This window comes from Lactuca serriola, chromosome 9 (assembly GCF_051521515.1).
Source record: "Lactuca serriola cultivar US96UC23 chromosome 9, Lser_US96UC23_V15, whole genome shotgun sequence".
NCBI lineage: Eukaryota > Viridiplantae > Streptophyta > Magnoliopsida > Asterales > Asteraceae > Lactuca > Lactuca serriola.
In genome coordinates, this window is record NC_136416.1 from 13,122,727 (window position 1) to 13,132,500 (window position 9,774).

Sequence of the window (9,774 nt, forward strand, 5' to 3'; positions counted from 1 at the left end):
ATATTCACTTTCTTCTATCTCATAGATCTGATTTATTCTCTATGAAATATGTGTTATGTGGGTGTGCCTCATCTGTTATGTGGAATATATATTGAATGAAAATGCTATACAGGTTTTAAACTATGTATAAAAATATATATTTTTATCTACTAATATGTTAGGTAGAACATGGGTAGATAGTTGGTGTGTAATAAACAGATGAGAGGCCTCGATGTTGTTGTTGTTGTTGATCTAGTTATTCAGCGGAGTATGGATAACGACCACGGACTCTTTCTAGACAGTCCAGTGGAACGCTAGCAGGTTCATAACCTGTAGGTGTTGTGAACGATGTGTTCACCGGTGTACTCTATCCCCCTCATGGTTGCCTTTAGGATATCTATTGTTGAGGAAACCCCTTAGCAGTGATGTCCGCCCCGATGAAAATCCTAGATTAGGTCCCTTGAGATAGATGTTATTTTAGGGACGTAAAGTGAGGATAACGGGAATGGGTAATCGGGATAGTGATTGGTTGGTGAAATTAAATATAATTTATTTATTGTGGGTTGAAAACCCTATATGCTCACCAGGCTCCCAAGCCTGAGCCACTCAGTTTTATTTGTATTACAGGAAGTGGCGCAAGGGCGTAAGATGGATGAATCATCGAGTTGTTTTGTTTACAAGTCTGTATATGTATATATTTGTTGAATGACTTGTAATGTTATCGTTTATGCTTTATGGTCTGTATCAGAACATGACATCCCGAGTTTTGATTATATAATGAAAATGCATCTCTTGATGAAATGCTTTGATAAATATTATTTTATCATGTTTGTTTTGGGAACAAGTTCCGCAACACTTTTAAATCAAAAGGATTTACTCTGAAATTATTTTAAAAAGCATAAATGAAATCGGTCTTTTCTGGCCGAGATTTTGGGGATGTCACATTTATGGTTTAAGACGTTGAAGAGAACTTGGATATATAATTGTAGCTTCTGGAGTAGAGTATTAAGCACTTATTGGAAAAGTGGATTAACAGAGGAGTACGTTGGGCGTACATGCAGGTACGCGCATCGTACACCACCGTCAGCCAGTTCGCTTACCATACAAGGGAGTACGCCCTGCGTACTCATCGGTTATGGGCTTGGAGTGTTTTGGGCCTCGGGTTGGGCCAGGGAGTGAACATTGGGCCTTTGGGTTTTAGTGGACCATCAGGAGTCAGATTTTTTGGGCCAGGAATATGTTTGGGCTTAAGGTAAGGCCCATTAGAGGGGTTGGGCCCAATTTAGCAAATTGGGCCATTGGACCATTAGTGGGATTGGAAAGCCTACCTAGTTTTGGGCTTTTTGTTTTGGGATTGGGCCTAAGTTTGGATCATACTGGGCCAGGGGTAGAATGGTCATTTTACCCCATGCATGGATCAAGGATTATGGTATGGGACCTAATTGCTAATTGGATATAATGATTGGTAGTGATGGCTCGGGAAGTTGGCGGGGCAGCAGCTAAGGAATTCATGCGGGAAGCTTCTGTAGTGCGAGGTGAGTCTTCTCACCATACCAATGGGTCTAAGGCCAAGACCAGCCCTTTTTATGTTATGTGGTACACTAGCTATAGTAGAGATATGTGGTATGATAGTTAGCTTTATGCTAAGTGATATGCTATTGATTATTTGACATGTGGTATGTTATTTGTCTTTGTGATACTTGCATGGAAGACCATGTGGGGTAGCCCATGACACAATGGTATAAGACCCTAGGGGGAGCCTATGACATCCTTACAAGTTTATGTACGTGTTATGTGTAGACACTTCTATGATACATGATATGTTATTTGATATATATGATATTGGCAGGGAAAGACTATAGGGGAGCCCATGAAACTTGGATGTAAGACCATGTGGGGGAGCCATGGCTGTCCGACAGGGAAAAACCATGGGTGGAGCCCATGACACTTAGGTGTAAGACCATGTGGGGGAGCCCATGGCGTCTTATGCAGGGATATGTGGTAAAGATAGCTTTTATAGCTAATGTTATATGGTAGAGATAGCTTTATGGCTAATATGTTATGTGATATGTGGTAGAGATAGATTTTATAGCTAATGTTATATGGTAGAGATAACTTTATGGCTAATATGATACATGGTATGCGGTAAAGATAGCTTCTATATCTAATATGATATGTGGTATGTGGATTGTGTGGGGGTATGATATGGGGGACTCACTAAGTTTTGGGCTTACGGTTCATAGTTTTGGTTTCGGGTATCATTAGTTTGGAAAAGAAGAGTCTGGATTGATCTCAGTGCACATACCTATGATTTCCGCAATGAATGATTTTGAGATGAACTCTGATAAATGATTTACTTAACGATGATTTGAAATGTTTGAAATAAATGGTATCAATGTTTTAGCTATATTAAAAATGAAAAAATTTACCCTTGATTTTTGGGTCGTTACAATCGGGCACTTTTTCTCCCCCACAACACCATACCATCTATTAGATTTCTTCAATCGGGAGAAGGTGCTTCCAAGAACAATGTATGATCTGAGGATAACTATTTGAAATCCGAGCTAATAGGTTTTGGCCGGTCTGGCCACCTTTCTTGTAATTTATCTGTATAAATTAATGCACATCCAATTTAATTTCTTTGGTACTTAAAACCCAAACCCTGTTAATTGTGAGTCTATGAATTATGTTTTTCATGCTCTTATTCATCAAGCATGCCATGAAAGTATCGTGTGTTCTCATCCCCATCAAAAATCCGTTTAATCATGGTATTTTGTTGTAGATCAAGTTTGGTAATCCTTTTGAGCTCAATAATCCTGACCCTATTTTCTCCCGTGGACAGTCTTAAGACTTCAGTTAGCACTCTAAATTTAACAAATTTCTCTAATTCATCCACACTGTGTTTTAATTGCACCAAAATCCCAACTTCTTTTTGATAATCAGATGCTCTCCAATCGTATAAGCTTTTCTTAACATATATGAGTTTGGCCAACTAGAATCTATCTGGTTTACCGAATTCACAAAAAGGCTCCTACGTGTTTTGTATACTTCATTAAAATTGCTCTTAATCAGTCATAAATTGAAGAACAATAAGGGAGGAGGGCCAAAATCAATATTTGAAGGCTGAAGGATTAAAGGAGAGCGGTTGGAATGTTCTACAGGAAGCACGAGGGCAGGTGAAAGTGCTTGTATACAGATAAAATTGGAGCACAGATGGAATTGATCAATTTTATTGAGTTTAAACCATCATCCTCAAAAAATGTAAAGTTCCTTTCACCCATTTGGAATTCTTGCAAGCCCGCATTCACGATGAAACGATTAAAATCGACTGCTCGAGCGCAAGTTTTAATCTCTTCATAATAGTACCTTCATTGACTTCAGATTTGAATTTACTTCATTCGAACCCATATTGAAACTAGCATTTCCTTCTGCAGAATAAACTAATTTAAAAATTGGATAACATGAATTAAAACTATCTCCCGATTTTCGTACCACATTAAATTCCCTCCAAACACCCAATTTCCGGAAGTTGCGTTCTTTAAATCATATAATTCATCCCATAAAGCTCTTTTATTTAATATTGATTAAGGAACATATACATTCACTATTGTTGTAATCCAAGGAAATCCTTTCTGGTGACCGACAATGACAATGTAATACTTAGAGGTAACAAAGCTAACTTTGGAGAAAATAGTTTGATCCAAAATACATAACAATCCCCCAGATCTACCTGTTGGATTTACATCTTCAGAATCAAAATCTTTTGATCCCCACCAACCTATGGAATCGATATAACTAAAGTGTAGCACCTGGTTCCTGGTACGTAAATCTTATTTGAGTATTTCTCTTCTTTTAGCCTTGGACTCGGCGAGTCATAGGACCGACTCGCCGAGTGGATGCGGGACCCGGGACAAGTTTAAGTTGGCGACTCGGCGAGTCCATATCCTGGACTCGGCGAGTCACAGCTGTTGGATGAAACCCTAAGTTTCGGGGGTTTGCACCCTATTTAAACGACTTAACTGCCCCAAGCCAGCCCCATTCACCCTCAGAGCCCTGTATCTCTCTCTAGCCTTGCTTTCTTGTGAGCTTGAAGTGTTTTGTGGTGTTATTGGAGTTTCTTTGAAGGAAAAGAAGAGGGAATCAAGAAGAGAAGAAGGAGGCCAAGCATCTCTGTGTCATTCCAACGTTTCCCCTAAGGTATATCTCGTTTCCCCTCTGTTTTTAAGCTTATAGCCCCATAAAAGTCCTTTTGAGCCATTTCCAAGATTGTGTGTGCTTGAGGGTTTGTAATAAGTCGATTGGCCTCTAGATCTAGGCAAGATTGAGCTCCAGGAGCTCAGATCTGTTAGCTTTATGGCCCCATGTTGCTTGTTCACCCTAGATCTACCCTTTTGAGGCATTTTGAGCCCTAAAATCCATATTGGTGAATATCCACACGTAAAGTTGGAAACTTTATGTGTGATTCGTGTCCTAGAAGTCCAGATCTGTGAATGGCATGGACTGGAATCAAGCAAATCTGTGTATTTAGTGGGTGCATGGCAACGACTCGGCGAGTCTGTTCGCGAGTCTCCGAGTTTGTCCCCTTTTCGTAGTGTCGAGTGAGCAGTGAGTCACGGGGTGTGACTCAGTGAATCGGAAGTTGAACTCATCTTTGGAGGAACTCGGCGAGTCAATGCCCTGAATCGACGGGTTCAAGGTAATCTCCTTAGATCAAGAACAGACTCGGCGAGTTGTTCATACAACTCGGCGAGTCTCACCATAAGTGTTCTTCGGATGAAGATGGACTCGACGAGTTGTTCATACAACTCGGCGAGTCTTAGCATAAGTCTTCATCGGATGAAGATGAACTCGACAAGTTGTTCATACAACTCGGCGAGTAGGATGAAGGACTTGAATATCAGTTTAGAAGGAGGACTCGTCGAGTCGTCGCCTAACTCGACGAGTAGAAACGGGATCCAGGACAATCGTTTGGACGGTGAATCGGCGAGTCGGGTCAACTGAAAGTTGACTCTGACTTTGACTTAGGGCATGGTCAGGGGTAAAATGGTCATCTTACCCAAAGGTCAGTGAGCAGTGTTTGATTGAGTATGTTGTGGGAATTGCAGCCGGAGGATTTCCGGAGCAGCAGCAGCAGCAGTAGGCAGTCAGTTCCCGATCAGATCAGCAGCTACTTCGAGGTGAGTTACCTTCCAGTAGCGGTGGGTCTACGGCCACAATGCCGACCCACCAGTAGGAGTTATATGTAGATGTTTGTCTCTGTGATATTCATCTAGGGATTACTACTATCTGTGTTATGTTATGTGCTAGTATGATATGATGCTATGTGCTAGTGACAGTAGGGGGAGATAGTCCCCGAGGTACCCGGTCGGTAGGGCCGAAAGGGTGGTTATACCCAGTCGTGATAGATAGATTATGATCTTATGATACTTGTTATGTGGTAGTAGTAGAGGGAAGGAATAGTTTCCCAGTATCCGGTCGAGAGGACCGAAGGGGAAGCCATCACCCATATATGCTAAGCAGTATCTGGTCGAGAGGACCGAAGGGGAAGCCAGCACCCAGATATGCTAGGTAGTATCTGGTCGAGAGGACCGAAGGGGAAGCCAGCACCCAGATATGCTAGGCAGTATCCGGTCGAGAGGACCGAAGGGGAAGCCAACACCCAGATATGCTAGGCAATATCCGGTCGAGAGGGCCGAAGGGGTAGGTCGGGCACCCAGATATGCCTGACAATATATGCATGTTATGAGATTATATGGTATGTGGTACGGTGGGGGAACTCACTAAGCTTCGTGCGTACGGTTTACAGTTTTGGTTTCAGGTACCTCCTCAGCTAGGGGAAAGGAGTCGGCGTGGTAGCAGCATGTCACACACACACACACACTCTCTGGTTTCCGCATTTACGAGCTTCACTGGGATTTGTACTCTGATATTTTGATTGGTTGTATGATTTGGCTTTTAGACATGGTTTACGTTGTGTTATGGTTGATCAAACAATGTTTCTAGTTATTAATATTTTCTAAAGTAATGTTTTAAAACAAAATTTTTGGTCGTGAAAATTGGGTCGTTACAAGTTGGTATCAGAGCCCTGATTTGAGGGATTCGGACACACCTTTGGGAGTGTCTGAACTCAAATCGAGGGATTAAACGATTTTCTAAAAGAAAATGTTTTCTAAAATTGAGAAAAGAGTTTTGAGAAAGAACGAAGTGTGTGATGTGCGCGACCGGCCGAGCTCAAGTAAGTATTCCCCAAAGTACCCATACAAGTTTATGTTATGTTTATCAGTTTTTGTAGAACAGCATGCTAGAATAGGACTAAGGATCTAGGAGTGATGCCTTATGTGCCTGCTTTATGTGTTTCAGTTGCATGAGAATTGCATGCTAGTTATTGAGTAGACAGTAAGTAGGATAGCCTGATTAGGTTATGCCTGATAGTATGAGCTTAGCACTTAATGCTAGCTCAGTTCCTGAAAGTAGATAGAGTTGATTGAGATTGTTACCCTTATCTTAATGTTGCTTTCTTCGTGCTACGTGGGACTCTGAATAATGGGAGTTAGCCATTAGGCGAATGCGTCACGTCACATGTGATCAGGGTTGAGTAATCTTAGAGTGTCGGATTTGATCCTACTGCGCAGCTCTTGTTTGAGTCCAACCGTTGTAGGGACGAGTCGGGTACTCGACGGATTATCTGAGCCTCGTCACATGTGATGGTATTCGGGTAATGGATGATTGGCATTACAAGGAGGCCTGCAGCAGCTGAGGACTGGTTAGAGTGGAATCAGAGATTTCCCTAGGGCAAGCCTAGGATGGGTATAGTAGTGATCAGCAATATGGAAAGGGATCTGGTGGAGTCGAGGCAGTCCTTGAAGAAGGTACGGATAGATGTGGAAGGTAGTATGGGCCCGTACTGCTGAAAGCAGAGGATCCGTACCCGAACCAAGGAAGGCCAAGACAAGACTAGGGAACTTGTAAGTAGTTGTGATCCCTCAGGAAGTATCAGTATCTCTAATTATTGTGATGTATTGCAGAATGGTGGTACTTCGATCGAGGCAGGTAGATGGCGGTTCAGGAGAGGGGTCAGGTTTGGGATCAGGTTCCGAGCCGGTTGATAAGGGACTACGCGAGTTCATCGCGTCAGAGATCACCAGAGGCATCCTTGAGTCGATCCCCATTCTCTTTGGGTCGATCAAGGAAGGGATCATGGAGTTGATGGAGGATCGCCTTCGGGCATTCAGGAGCGATATGGCATCTAGCCAGTCAGGATCTCGCACATTGTCCTTCAAGGACTTCAGGGGCAGTGGTGCGCCGAATTTCCATGGGGTGAAAGACCCCATTGCTGCCAGGCGATGGATTGCAGAAATCGAGTCTGCCCAGTTGACTAACTTCTGCCCCGAGGGGTCGAAGGTGAGGTATGCAGCAGGGTGTTTACGGGACCGATCCCGGGATTGGTGGGTCAGTGGGTGACTCGTTGGGAGCCTCAGCTATCGAGGCTATGACCTGGTCGGACTTTGTGACCAGGTTCAGGGCAGAGTTTGCACCGGCTGTCGAGCTTCAGCAGCTGGCCAGGGAGTTTCTAGACATGAGGCAGACGACGGAGACTGTGGCGGAGATCACCGCCAAGTTCCAGGAGAGGGCTTTGTTGGTGCCCCGGTATGCTGGTGACGAGGACATGAGGAGGAATCGTTATGATGATATGCTACGAGCTGACATCCGGGAGCATGTTAGCTTTTCGGCTTGCCCTACCTTGGACTCTATGATTGCCAGGGCAAGGGAGAGGGAGATAGATTTGGAGCACGTCCGGAAACGGAAGGCAGAAGAGGGTCAGTCAGGAGGGGCTTCGGGGACGAAGCCCAAGGGATTTGATGCGGGGCCGAAAGGCCAACAGGGACGGGGACGCTGCAGGAAATGCGGCAAGACGCACGAGGGAGCGTGCCGGTTGGGATCATCAGGCTGCTACAAGTGCGGCAAGTCTGGGCACTTTAGCAGGGATTGCACTGCTCCGGAAGCAGTTATTCAGACATCGGAGTTGCTGTGTTTCCACTGCAACCAGAGGGGCCACAAGAAGGCCAATTGCCCCCAGTTGACAGTTTCAGCGCCGGTAAAGGCGCCAGCTCCAGCGACCCTGCGGATCACGGATGACCGGGAGGGCAAGGCAGAGCTCCAGTGGTGAGGAGCCGAGCATTTCAGCTGACTACCGAGGAGGCACGCGCCACACCCGATGTGGTGACGGGTATGATTCTTTCCCTCTATTTTATTTTTTTATGATGTATTGATATTGATGTGTGCTCTGTATGTATATGTATGCATTAGGATCGTTCCATGTGAACGGCATCCCAGTTCAGGTGTTATTCGATTCGGGTGCATCCCGATCATTTGTTTCCCTTGCGCTTAGCAAGAAGTTTCATGAGATTTCGGGCGAGTTAGATTGCCCTTTAGAGGTAGAGATTGCTGATGATCGATCGGTGCGAGCATCGATGGTGTTTCGAGATTGCGTGTTGCGTTTGTTTGAGGAGCACTACTTGGTAGACTTGGTTCCCATTCTGTTGCGTGGGAACAAGGTGATTATAGGCATGGATTGGTTGAGCCCCAATGGGGCGGTGATAGATTGCGCGCAACAGCTAGTGCGGGTCAGGACCCCAAGCGGGGGAGAGTTAGTGATTCATGGTGAGAGGCCTCAGTATGGACCCACTGTATGTTCAGCAGCGAGGGCTAGGCGCTACCTTCAGCAAAGATGCGCAGGATATGTCGCGTATGTGATGGATACCCGGGAGGCAGGTAAGGCGACAGTGAGCGAGGTTCCGGTGGTCCGAGACTTTGCAGATGTTTTCCCAGAGGAGCTTCCTGGGATACCTCCGGAGCGACAGGTGGAGTTCAGGATTGACCTTGTTCCTGGTGCGACTCCGATAGCCAAGGCGTCATATCAGTTGGCTCCTCCCGAGATGCAGGAGTTGTCTACGCAGCTACAGGAGCTGCTAGACAAGGGATTTATTCGCCCGAGCAGTTCGCCCTGGGGAGCCCCGATTCTGTTTGTGAAGAAGAAGGACGGGTCGCACCGGATGTGTATAGATTACCGGGAGCTGAACAAGGTAACAGTGAAGAACCGTTACCCGCTTCCGAGGATTGATGACCTCTTTGACCAGCTTCAGGGAGCATCTTGGTTCTCCAAGATTGATTTGCGTTCGGGTTATCATCAGATGAGGGTCAGGGAGGAGGATATGCAGAAGACTGCGTTTCGGACGCGCTATGGCCATTATGAGTTCGTGGTGATGCCGTTTGGGCTCACCAATGCTCCTGCCGCGTTCATGGACCTCATGAACCGCGTATGCAGACCGATGCTGGATCGGTCTGTGATAGTCTTTATCGATGACATCTTGGTTTATTCCAAGACTCGGGAGGAACATGAGGAGCATCTGAGAGAGGTGTTGGAGACCCTGAGGAGGGAGAGCTTGTATGCCAAAGTTCTCCAAGTGTGAGTTTTGGTTGCGCGAGGTGCAATTTCTTGGACACCTCGTCAACCAGAACGGGATTCTGGTCGATCCGGCCAAGGTCGAGGCCGTGATGAGATGGGAGGTTCCGAAGTCTCCATCTGAGATTCAGAGTTTCCTGGGATTGGCAGGCTACTATCGGAGATTTATCCAGGATTTCTCCAAGATATCCGTGCCCCTAACACGGCTGACGAAGAAAGTCGTGGTCTTTCGGTGGGGACCCGAGCAGCAGGCTGCATTTGAGACGCTGAGACAGAGGCTGTGCGAGGCGCCGATCTTAGCCCTGCCAGAGGGCATAGAGGATTTTGTAGTT